Source organism: Dendropsophus ebraccatus, chromosome 10, assembly GCF_027789765.1.
Source record: "Dendropsophus ebraccatus isolate aDenEbr1 chromosome 10, aDenEbr1.pat, whole genome shotgun sequence".
In the NCBI taxonomy this organism is placed as follows: Eukaryota; Metazoa; Chordata; class Amphibia; order Anura; family Hylidae; genus Dendropsophus; species Dendropsophus ebraccatus.
In genome coordinates, this window is record NC_091463.1 from 78521795 (window position 1) to 78535036 (window position 13242).

Consider the following 13242-nt stretch of genomic DNA (forward strand, 5'->3'; position numbering starts at 1 on the left):
TATGACAGGGAAGCTGGCGGGACTCTCCGCCTAGGAATTCCGCCAGTTTTGCTCCCTGTGAACGGAGCCTTAGTGCCAGTCTGGGACTTAAAAGGGTATTCCTATCTCAACTAATATAGATAATCTTGCAGGACTCATCAAATAAATATTTTTGTTAATACTTTCATTAAGCAAGCTTGCCTCCTTCTCCTGATATGGCGATTCTTTTCCTCCTGTTGTGGACAGCTGGTTGTCTAGGTTACCGACCACCACTCTGCTCTAAAAGCAGTGGTCAGGCTGGTGGATATATAGCTATAGTATACATATTGTTCTGTATGTGTACACTCTAGACATCTATGTTATACTTATATATACCATAATTCTCTGGAGAAAAACCAGACATGGTAGCACATCCATAAACTCACCACTGATCAGCACTATATACTACTAACATCAGGAGTTTGTCACACTTTGATCAAAGGACATAAGCCCACACACCACGTCAAGGTTCCTGATACGCGTGGGTCCCTAACAAAAAAAAAATGGCGCAGCCCCACGTGGCGACCACCGCCCCAACAACAGCAGCACCAAAGGGGGAAGCGACCCTGTCACCAATCAGTTTTTTTCCACTCTGCTTCTGTCTGTGTGGTGTGGTTCCATTGGCCGCCATTGCTGTGGTGGCACGGTGTCTGGGTGTGGTGTGACCCAGAGCCCAGGAGGGATATGTCAGGCAACATTGGGGCTGCTGGGTGATTGGGGCGCTCCCCCCTCTGGCGCTGTTGTTGTTGTAGTGGTGGTCGCCATGTAGGGCTGCGCCATTTTTTAGTTAGAGACCCACACGTATGCTCAAAATGTGACTAACTCCTGTTGTTAGTAGTATATAGTGCTGAGGAGTGATCAGTGATGAGTATATGGATGTGCTACCGTGTCTGTTTTTCTCCAGAGAATTATTGTGTATATAAAACTATAATATAGATGTCTAGAGTATACATATACAGTACAATATGTATACTATAGCTATATAACCACCAGCCTGACCACTGCTTTTAGAGCAGAGTGGTGGTCAAAACCTAGACAACGAGCTGTCAACAACAGGAGGGAAAGAATCGCCACATCAGGAGGAGGCAAGTTTGCTAAATGAATGTATGATCAGTGATAAGTACAGTATATGGATGTGCGACCATGTCTGGTTTTTCTCCTGAGAATTATAGCTACATATACACCAGCCAGACCACTGCTTTTAAAGCAGAGAGGTGGTCGGTAACCTAGACAACAAGCTGTCAATGGACATATAGGCCAACACTGGTTGCTGGCAATACCCTGCCTCTCAATTGGGGTTTCCAGGCAGGTTGAGCTTAGCGACCAGTCATACGAGTCCCAAGAAGGGGCATAGTGGCACTTGTCAATTATCCAGCATCAGTACTGGAGTATAGGACAGGGGAGACCCTTGTGGCCCACTTGTCTGTGGTCTTTCCTCACAGTCCTGTTGGGACCACACACATTATTTTTAGATGGGTGTCTAGCAGACAGTGCTTCTGTTTACTTATCTTCCATCCTTTGGTGCGGAACTCGGGCAGCGTCTACACATAAATATATGTGCATCGTTAGGTTTCCAATTTCTTATTAATTTATACAGCTAAGTGCATCAGTAACATCCGTCCCCATTGGGAGTCGCAGTATAAATTCTTAATTAACCTATCAGTGTAATTGTGGCGTGTGGGAGGACATCGGAGTAGCTGGAGGAAAGGCGTGCAGACATGGGAATTCACATCCGAAACACAGAGAGCCAGGCAAAGATGGGAATTCAGATTCAAACCCAGGACAACATCGCTATAAAAATACAAGGATTCAGATGGTAACCCAGGAGCCCCCACCACTATAGAGAAACAATGCTAACCATTGAACCATGCAAACATGAGAATTGAGGTTTGAACCCAGGGTGGCAATGCTAACCACTGAGCCATACAAACATGAGAATTGAGGTCCGAACTCAGGGCAGTAATGATAACCACTGAACCATGCAAACATGAGAATTGAGGTTTGAACCCAGGGCAGTAATGCTAACCACTGAACCATGCAAACATGAGAATTGAGGTTCAAACCCAGGACAGTAATGTCACTGCTGAGCCATACAAACATGAGAACTGAGATTCGAACTCAGGGCAACAATGCTAACCACTGAGCCATACAAAAATCACAATTGAGGTCCGAACTCAGGGCAGCAATGCTTACCACTAAGCCGTACAAATATGGGAATTGAGGTTTGAACCCAGGGCAGCAATGCTAACCGCTAAGCCATACAAACATGGGAATTGAGGTTCGAACCCAGGGCAGCAATGCTAACCGCTGAGCCAAGTTAACTCAGGGATTCAGATTAGAACCCAGGTCTATAATGCTAACCACTGAGCCATGCAATCTAAGGATTCAGATTCAAGCTCAGGACAGTAATGCTGACTACTGAGCTGTAAAAAGATAATTCACATTTCAACCCAGGACCCCCGCACCACTACAAAGCAATAGTGCTACCCACTGCCCACCCCGCTGCTCCACATTAGTAGTTCCTATGTCTTGTATAGTCCACATATTGCTTTGTGAGTTATATACAGTATGTATCCTTCTCTTACTGTATACTAGGCAATGCACAGAGTGTGTTTTGGAGCAGATGAAGCGATCAGCAGAGAGCTCCATGCCCTCATACATGTGCGGAGACTGTTAGCATTCCTGACTACACATGACCGCACTATGGTGTCCTTGTTCTCCCCGCGTTCAGCAGGATGTACGTTTTGGCTGTGTGAGTCAGTCAGCGCCTCCACCCTCTCTGCACCCTTTTAAGTACTAGCAGATATGTTCAGAGCCTGTCAGCTGACATATATCCAGGGTACGCAAAGCCGCTGTGGTGACCCACTGCCAAAACCAGGGATCATCTCCTATAGAGCTTCATGTGTAAGGACTACAGCTAGAATTGGAGCAGTAGTAAATCTCCTATGTCTGACCCTTTCTAAGCGGTGTAAGCTAAATTGAGGACAAATCTATGTATACAGGTGCTGGGGTATGTAGGTGTTGGAATTTTACATGGATATCCTATAAGGGGACTGCTCCGTTCCTCACCACAGGCGTTTGACCCGTTGCACGTGACTCAGGACAGGTGAAAGTACAGCGGCCGTCACGTTGCTTTATGGCAGACTGATAGTATCAGTCTCATCCCAGTCATAACACACTGCGGGTTTCCTCTGTAGGTCTCAGGTCTTCCATAGCGCACAGTAAAGTTTCGCTCTCTGCCCCGCCGTCAGACATTTCTCAGAATACTACAAGCTGCGAGCTTTCCACCTGCATGGAAATGAGCGGGCGGAATGTATCTGTAACACCAAGAATATTTAAGGTATTTCAGTGTTTTTATTAAATCTCTGCCTTCAGGGACGTATTGCAAAACTCCATCCCCCCGAGAGTTCTGTGAATTTATAGAGCGTTGGTAGGAATAGAAGACACCTTGTAAAGAATGTTACAACTTTATTTACAGTAGACGGGCAACGACTGACGCTGTATTTCCAGCATATGGGGTTAGCCATAAACCGAACCGTTCTTTAGCCAGTCCAGCCGAGATCAGTCGTCATTATTTTCACAATTGCCAGGTTGATAGTTGTAAATTTACAGGAAGATTTGATGAACCTGAACCGCGGCTATCGATTCGTTTTATCTTGTTCTGCTCTCCATATGTTCCAATTCCCTGAAGAAGTCTCAAATAAGATACAGCAGAGCGTTCAGGGAACCAAAACATGTGGAGAGCAGAAGGACTTTATAAGATAAAATGCATCGGCAATGTTCAGCAGATCTTACAGATCATACGTCAGCATGTATTCTATAGTTGCTCAAAAATTTAGCATGTGGCCTATTGTAAAAAATGACTTTTTACTCTTTTGTAGAGCGTTTTGGGTTAAACCTGTTGATACTATTAAAAAGTGAGAAGAATCAGGGTGTGGTGCGATTGTGTGTGGTTTTAAAGGAAACTCAGAGAAATTTTTGGAGAAATAAAAAAGAAAATTCTGAGTATTTTTTAGACGGTCATGCTTCGGGGAGGTTGACCCTGATCATGGTTGACGTTAATTTTTGCAGCAGTAAATAGGCAAGAATTGTCCTGATAGTCCTAGTGTCCTATTCCACGGAGGTATAATTTGCCAAATCTGCCTGATTCGGAAAATTATCGCTCCGTGAAATAGAGACAAAGATCAGCCGCTGATCCTGTCATTGGCTGATTGTTTGTTTAGGTTCAAACCTAAAATAATTAGGCACCGACCACCGGCGGGCGACCAACGGTTTAACAAGCACCATACATTACCTAAGCATGTTGCAGGTCTTCTCCTGAGCTCCTTCTTTCTCCCGGACCCGTGCGCAGCAGCAGCTTCGGTGCGGCCTGTCTTCACTGACAGACCGCTCAGCCAATCACTGGCAAGGACAGCTGCAGTGTCTGTCAGCTCAGACAGGCCGCACCGAAGCTGCTGCTGCATGCGGGACCGGGAGGAAGAAGGAGCGCAGGAGAAGACCTGCAACATGCTTAGGTAAAGTATGGTGTAAACAAGGGCTGCAAGGACATCGGTAACAATGTCCCTGCAGCCGTCGCTAAACTATTATTGGGCCATGTAATAGGTCCAGTAAACGAGCACCGATCTAGCAGATTAGCGCTCGTTTACATTATTGATTAGGCCCCCATCGGACCGTGGAATAGGACCCTTAGGGCCCTATTCCACCGGACGATTATCGTTCAGATTATCATTAAATCGTTCGAATCTAAACGATAATTGGTTGAAATGCAGTTAACGATTAATGACCGAACGAGAAATCGTTGATCACTTTATAAGACCTGGACCTATTTTTATCGTTGCTCGTTCGCAAAACGTTCGCATTGATTAAGACATTGTTCGGTCGTTCGCAATAGATACGAACGCAATAGCGAATAATTAGCGAAGAAAAAACGATCGTAATTACGATCTTAAGTAACGATTATCGTTCCATGAAAATGAGTGAACGTTTTCAGGTCTTTCGCAATAGCGGTCATTTGAGATCGTTAATCGTTAACGATTATGTAAACGATATTCGTCCGGTGGAATAGGGCCCTTAGGGTGACCATACATGTTAGGTTGATGATTGAACAGCAGTTGTGACCTATAGTTTCACCAACGCAGCCAAACCCGTTTTTGTCCATATCGGCCACTACATACATGATGGGGTGATCGACAAACAATCTTTCTGAGAACATTCTTTCGTTTGTAGACAAAATATCTTTTATCCAACTATCAGACAGAAATTTTGATCAGAGACGACTTCTTGGGCGGTGATTGTTTGTGGGAAAGCTGGGGGATTACCCCTGGGGGAGATACACGGTGGTCTTATTAGAGATTCTTTGTGTATTTATGGTGCGCCATTGTCTTGGCAGAGTAACAGGTAGCAGGATTTAGAGAGGTGACCTTGGGACAGGCAGTGGGAGCTCACCGGTGCGGGGCGGAGTCGGGAGCGCTATGTGTATATATATTTTTCTAACCTTACCCTCACCTCCGCTTTCCTCCTACAGGAGACTGTTTACACTCCATGCGCTTGGACAGAAAATCTGATATTTTGTGTGTGCCGCCCAGCCCGCTGCAAGTTCAGCTGGTTTTTCCTCTTCTTGCCTCTCTCTGTGTTTAATATGTAATCAGAAGCTTGCAATCCGGGGATGGCGGTGGCGGCTTTAACTCCTCTTGTACTTTCAGTTATAGAGGATTAACCCTTTCAGCAGCACATATTACGTGACATACGTTATAGCAGAGACCTGCTCTTACATGTCGATGCTTCCAATACTAGTCAGTCCTGTGCAACGACCCAAGGACATGAAATCAATCATCAGATTGTGTAGTATTTAACCCTCTTTATTCCTGTGGTTCAACCCCACCCAGGATATGGATGGGGTTAACCCAATTTCCTAGCAGTATATTATTCTGTCTAGTTGGGTTAGTTTTATGGCCGCCTTTACAGTTCCCAGAGGGGTTGTCAGTTGGGGGACCCCACTTCTGGGTATATACTTTTATGATTGACAGGATAGGCGATTAAACACTAGATTGGGGAGGGTCTGACCGACTGCAAGTATAGGAGTTCTAAGCCCCCCATTCCTCATCACCACCAGACGACTGCAAGGAGGCAATGTATGCAATGGTGGTCGAGCATGTATGTTACTTTGTCATACGACTTAATGGCAGAGTGAGAGTGCCCAGTCAGGTTTCATCTAACCAGTTGACTGGATGCCAAGGGCACACTGTCTAACAACCAGGAACTTTTATATTTGGTTGCCGGGCATCTCATCCATAGCAACCAGTCTGCCCCACATTATCATGGTATTGACAAAAGTGCAAGGAAAGGCAGACCAGGTTCTCGCTTTCTTTCTAGTCCAATTTTTTTTTTAGTAAGGCCATTATGGTGGGGCCGCAGTCTCTAGACAGTGAGAAGACTGGTGCGCTGGTGGATGTTTATGTATCCCACACATTTGGTATAGCATGTGCTTTTCTCTGAAAAACCATTTGTCTGGGTGTTCTAGAGTTACAGCCTTGCATTGTCTCCCTTTATAGAGTATCAGATGGCTTAACCCCTCGCGCTCCTGATGAAGGTAGCAGACGGCTTTAACTAGACAGCTCATTGTATTACTGGGGTGCGCGGGCAGAACAGGCAGGAAACTCTCAGTGGTGGCGGCTACTGTTTACCAGTGGACTGATGGATTATACAGGTGGAGTTAAGCGCCATGTAGTTTCACCCAGCCCTGTTTTCCATACTGCGGCCAGCTGTCTCATTGGATAAAATAATAAAGGATACAGGAGTCTGGTCTGGGTGCCAGCAGGATATTTGAAGAGGACCTTTCACGTTTCGGTTTACTTAAGAAATACTTTCCAAACAGGAGAAAAGTTAGCAGAGTTTCCCAATGTATGTCGTTGGCGAAATAAGCGCTACATATATTTTAAGGCTTGCGGTGGCTATTAAAGCGTTAACTCCTCTTTGCTGAACTTACACTTATATATTAGAAAGGTTCCATCTAAAACAAAGAACCAGATGGGTTATAACACAGCCCAGTTGGATCCTTGTTTATTTATATTAGGCTGTAGGCGGGCCATGCTGTGGGATCCACCAGCAAGAAGCTGATATGTGTGAGCAGATTTAGGTTCCCTGCTTGGTGGGGAATCACTACTGTCAGCTGTAGATCATATGCAGAGCTCAGGTGTCAAGGAGGCGTTGCCAAGCCGCATCATGCTCTCCTCCCTGCCTTCACAGAGGGCTCGGTGCTGGAAGCCAAGCCCTGTATGTAAACCAGATGGGGCAGGAAGGGAGGAGGCATGCATGCTGTGTCTTGGTAAAACATTTAAAATTTATCCAGTTATGCTCTCCTATAGTGATTAAGAAAATGGCCATGTTTTCATCTTGAGTCCCTAACAGAGTCAGGGATGGGAGGGGGAGTGAGGAAGTTTTGTAGCTTCCTTCAGTTCAGAGGCTTGGGAACGCCTCCTTGTTACTTTACACCAGGCCTCTGCTCTCCGCGCCTCTCCGCTCATTGATATGTAAATTATTTGAGTGGAAAGGTGAGGAGAGCCAAAGATTCCCCTTCCCTGCCCCAAACTGCATCATTCCCACATACAGAATATGTCCTGCCCGTCCTAATCTGGAATTAAGGGGCAACGTTGGCCAACGCGTTTCACTCTGCTATAAGTTATATAAAACTCAACCAGTGTGGGAAGTGCCGCGTATTTTATCTTTTACATTTGACAAGTCTGAGTGCAAAACATAATGGAAGTATTAATATTGTGCGGAGGTTGTGCCTGGTGGCAGGTGGTGATGGGCACCAGGAAGTGGGCACTCTGCCCAATCACTCATCCCAGCTGTATGAAATATTAGACACATTTTTGGGTCGCGTGTTTAATTACAAGCCTGGCTTTACTTACTCAATAGTCTCTGTCCTGTTACATTAGCGTCTGCTCCTTCCCATTTTAGAGGAAGCCATAGCCCATCGAGACCATTTATCACCGCACGATAGAGCTCTTAAAACAGGCCGAGGTTTCAGTAATCGATCCCCTGTCTCTTCCCTGCTGGGAGCGGCTACTTAGTCTGTAAATTCCCCCTGAAGCCATTCACTCCATCACTTAGTTTAGTGCCTAATGACAGAACACATGTGACCCCAATAAGTCCCCATGAATGAAGAGCTCCAACATCTCTGAAGGTCATACGGTAGTATTATATGTGTCTATAGGTTATCCCCTACCAGGATATATTGATAGAAACATCTAGTACATGCCGAATTAGTAGGAACAGTTGAACCCATTGAATATCTGCCCAAAGTGATGTATATCCTCTTAGGTTACTATTATTAATAGTTATTAATAACTGTAAACGAGCGCTGATCTGCTAGATTGGCGCTCGTTTACTGGGCCTGTTACACGGCCCGATAATCGTTTAACAAGGGCTGCATGGACATAGTTACTGATGTCCTTGCAGCCCTTGCTTAAACTTTATACATTACCTATCCAGGCTGCAGGGCTCCTCTTGTGGTCCGCTTCTCCCCGGGTCCCGCACGCTGCAGCTTCAGAGCGGCCTGTCAGCCAAGACAGCCAAAAAGACAGTCCCGGCCAGTGATTGGCGGAGCGGCCTGTCAGCTAAGACAGGCCGCTCTGAAGCTACAGCGTGCGGGACACGGAGAGAAGCAGATCGTAAGAGGAGCCCTGGACCATGGATAGGTAATGTATGCACTTTGCAAATCATCAGCCGCCAGCCGCGCACCACTATTACACGTAGCGATGTGCGGTCGGTGCCTGACAATTCTAGGTCCAAACCTATATCAATGTTTAAAAATACAGATCCCATAGAGTTCTATTGGTGTGTCCGTGGAAGAATTTCAGTCCTCTTTAGGGCCTGTCCGTTTTTTTTTTTTGCGGGGGGGTTTTTGCAGCACGGATTATGGCTTTGTACACTTCTACAGATGAGTGGGGCATTAAAATACATTGATCCGATTTCATGTCCTTAATTGTGGATCCGCAACTAAGGACAGGAATGCTGATGTGTGAATAGGGCCTTAGGCCCCATTTACATCTTGTTTATTGCCCTACATTGTCAGTGTACAGTATATGTCGTGATACTAGCAAAAATACTATATATCGATGTACGCCGCTGTGTGTCAAGATTCCTTCGCCTATGTACTAATTTCCTTATTGCTCAAATACTTTTATAAATTTGCTAATTAAAGGGGGACTCTGACTTTAAAAAGCTTCTGACATGCTGATGATATATGAGAAGTTTGAGTGGCGGGTCAGGGTCCCATACTGACTGCTAGGATGAGCCTGCTCGTTCCTGCTCTGCTTGCAGAATGGCGCGGGCGGTGTGAGGATTTATAGAGAGTCTAGAAACTTGGAGCAGAGTAGATTGGCACAGAGCGGAGCACTTCTGTCTGCGTGGGTCTCAGCACCCGGACCCCCACCGATCAAAACTTTTAATGTGTCACTTCAATATGTCAGATGTTTTTTTTTTTTTTTTTTTTTTTTTTTAAAGTCTACAATTTTCCATCGACAGCATCTTCATGATACAACCCTGCAAGCTGTCTGATCCTGCAGCCATGCATATCCCCAATGGTTTACCTACATTCAGTAGGGGACAAATGGAGGGGAGTATGACTGCAGGAAGAGACAGCGCAGGGTTGGTTACTATGGTAATATATAGGACTGCGTAGGAGCTTTAGGCTAAGGACGCACATTGCAGATACACCGCAGATTTTCTGCAGCAGAACCAAAGGCAGACTATAACAGTTGCTGCACTTATCCCTTAAAGGGGCTGTAAAAAAAAAAAAAAAAAAAATTCCCAAAAAAAGAGCACCACGCTTGTCTGCCATTTGAATGTTGTGTTGCAATTCCGTTACATTGAGGTGAATGGAGCGGACTTGTAATACCACACCTGGCGCTGTTTCTGGAAGAAAGCAACTAGATTTTTTTTTCTAATCTTGGATAACCCCTTTTATTACGTTTGCATCCACTTCTTCCTTTCTGCTGCAGAAAATCTGCATGGTGTGTCTTCATATAGGCCAGGCATGTCCAAACTTTTTTCGAAGAGTGCCAAATTTGATGAAGTGAACATGTGCGAGGGCCGACCATTTTACATGCTACATGCTATATGCTTTATAACACAGGCAGATAATAGCAAGCTGGATACCTGGGGGGCCGTAAAAGTTCGGAACGCGGGCCGCAAATGGCCCTCCGGACGGACTTTGGACATGCCTGATATAGGCAGTAATGTGGGGAGTGCACATTGTACAGTATTGGAACCCACCATGGGATGCGTAGCCGCCGGTGCCATCCCTTTGGTCAGTACAAGGTGTGGACGGTGCTGGATTGCCATGTGTTTAGAGGATATCACATTCCTCCTGGCGGATGGGGTCACCCTGGCGTCATTGTTCAGTAATGTAACCGTAAGATCTGCGGTTCCCACTCCCTGTCCTCTTGACCTCCCCAAGAGCCCGTCCCGGCTTTACTTCCTGCAGAAGAATGAAATGATTGTGTTTCCCACTTCGGAGCTGCGCTCAGGCGAGGATCGCTGGTTAAGTCATTTGTCGCCCACTCATTGCTCAGTAATTATTCAGATCAAATGGAGATGAAATGCTTCTGATTGTTACTTCTCCTCCCGAAGAAGAGACTTCTGCTGATCTTCTAGGATGTCATGGCGCCTCTTACCCTCTTCACAAGTGAGTGGAGGAGTGCGCCCTCCTGGAGCGTGTGTCCTCCTCTCAATGATATCTGAATAAATATATAATATACACTGTAAATACTCTACAATGCTTATCTGTACTGGTCCTTACATTACAGTGTGTATTATAATCCAGAGCTTCATTCACAACTCTGATAGCCTCAGAGCTGAAATCTCTCAGCTTTCCCTACTTATCCTGCTGATTTGTATTCTGCCATGTGTGAATTTTTTCCTCCAGACACAGTACAGTAATCTAACATAAGATAATGTAAACCCTGTAAACTCCTCCAACAAAGACACATTGATCTTTTTGTGCATTTATATGAGCAGTTGTTATGATCCTTTGGAAACAAAGGAATTGTTATGGTAATCGCTCAGTGAAAGCTGGCCTTGAAGGGGGATTCTCACCTGTTGTTGGCCTCCTTGCATATAGCTGTTTACATAGTAGAGGTATAGTACCTATGTTTTTTTTTTTTTATAGGACCTGTTCTATAGTATGGGCCAATGCATATTCCCCAGTCCATAAGTTTGCCTGGAGCCTGGACCGCAGAAAAAAAACAAAAAAAAACAGACATGTCATTGTACAGTGCAGCCTGAGAAAGCTATACAGATTTGTAAATTCTGTTTAAAAAAAAAAAAATCTTCAGTCTTTCAGTACTTACCAGCTTCTGTATGTCCTGCAGGAAGTTGTGTATTGTCTCCAGTCTGACACAGTGCTCTCTGCTGCCACCTCTGTCCATGTCAGGAACTGCCCAGAACAGTAGCAAATCCCCTTAGAAAACCTCTCCTGCTCTGGACAGTTCCTTTCATGGACAGAGGTGGCAGCTGACTGGAAGGAATACACCACTTCCTGCAGGACATACAACAGCTGATACGTTATCTTGAGATTTTTTTTTTAAATAAAACTAATTTACAAATCTGTTTATCTTTCTCACAACAGTTGATTAAAAGAAGTACCTTTAAAAAATAAATAAATAAAAATCATGCATAACCCCTTTAAAGGAGAAGTCTGGTGGATGAGGGGCAAAAAATCATTATGGGCAGTGGATGGGAGGAAATTTAAAAAGACAGTATACTCACCTGTCTCTGTGTACACACTGCGCTGCATCACCAGGCTCCTGTACCCCACCAGGTGCCCTCTTCTCCGGTTTCCAGGTACATCACAACCCAAGTTGAACGTCACAAGTGGGTGGGAATTAGCCTGCTCAGCCAATCAATGACTGCTGCGGTGTCCTGTCCCACTCACTCACTGGCTGAGCACGGCATCTTTCAACCGGGTTGTGACGTAGCTGGAGGGAAGCTAAGAGGACAACTAGCTGGAGTCCAGGAGAGGGATGCAGTGCGGCGGAGGCTTAGGGCCAGGTGAATACCACTTTTTTTTTGTCTCCCCCCTTTTAAGGGTATGTTCATACTGACCAAATACGGCGGAATCCCGCCATGATTAGTGTCCCCCTGTGAGTGAATGAGAGGGCGCACACTCCTCCGCTGCAGCCGCTCTCCGCTCAAAGACGTGACATGTCACTTCTTTGAGCATAGAGCGTCGGCTGCACGCGCTCTCCCATAGACAGGCTATGGCACACTGAGACAGGCGGGATTCCGCGGTGGAAAGTCCCGCCACGGAATTCTGCCTGTTTTACTCAGTGTGAACATACCCAAGGGACACATGTCTAGGTTCCATAAACAAGCACCGAACACAGAGATCATCAATCATTATCATGCCTTTATTGGCCTTTCCATATGTGACTGTCGCTGTAGCTTTAATGCTGATATGTTGCATTTTTCTCTGTTTTTCCCGCTAGCTGATGTCCATGTGTGGATGTGGTTCTGTACCAGACTGGAGATTTTTGGGGTTAACTTGTGAATAAGTAGGGCTCTAAGGCTGCCGTGCATAGTCATTGCAGTCTGATCTATACACGGTCACACATGAGAGAGCAGCAGACTTTCCTCTAATGTTGCCGGCAGATCTGCCATTGCGGGAGTGAACTCTTATTCCGCTTTTCTACCCCTTAATAAATGAAACCACCGACCATCACCGGTAGAAGATTTAGCGCCACGATTCCCGGTTACATGTCAGACGCCATAGTGTAGCGTAATGCTAGTTATTATCAGGATGTCGGCTTACGGCACTGAACGTGGAGTTATTGTGCGGAGCTCTTTAGAGCCGGGGAAGAGGTAATAAAGTGGCACATTGGGCATGATCATAAGTGCCCGTACATTTTATTCCCCTCATTCGCCTAAGTGCCGTGCTAGGGAATGTCCTGCCTCTCAATTTGCCTTCATATCCAGTTCGGCACGCAGTTTATTTTATGCCCTGACAAGACTCGCGGTCCAGACACCGAGCCCCATACATCATTCATCATCTCCTCTCACTCTTCATTTAATGGACATTTTGTTGTACGGCTCCAGTGTTATTAGACTGGAGAGAAATCCTTGTCGGCTGGAAGAAGCTACCTGCATCTCAAGTAGCCTGTACGGCTGCGTGCCGCCTGCGTCCTGGATGCCGGGCATAATCTCTAGATTCCTGGTCTGATC

At 45.7% G+C, this 13242-nt stretch overlaps 1 protein-coding gene across 5 annotated transcripts in view; it reads left to right on the plus strand.

Moving 5' to 3' along the window:
* SIPA1L3 (signal induced proliferation associated 1 like 3) overlaps positions 1-13242 on the plus strand; it is a 140932-nt gene that overhangs the window by 66325 nt on the left and 61365 nt on the right. The window contains exon 1 of one of the 5 annotated variants that reach the window (XM_069943511.1): positions 3209-3358. The exons of the other annotated variants lie outside the window; for them this stretch is intronic. The gene's annotated coding sequence lies outside the window, so the exon portion shown is untranslated. Of the gene's footprint in view, positions 1-3208; positions 3359-13242 lie in introns of those variants that run through there. 5 annotated transcript variants of the gene reach the window in all.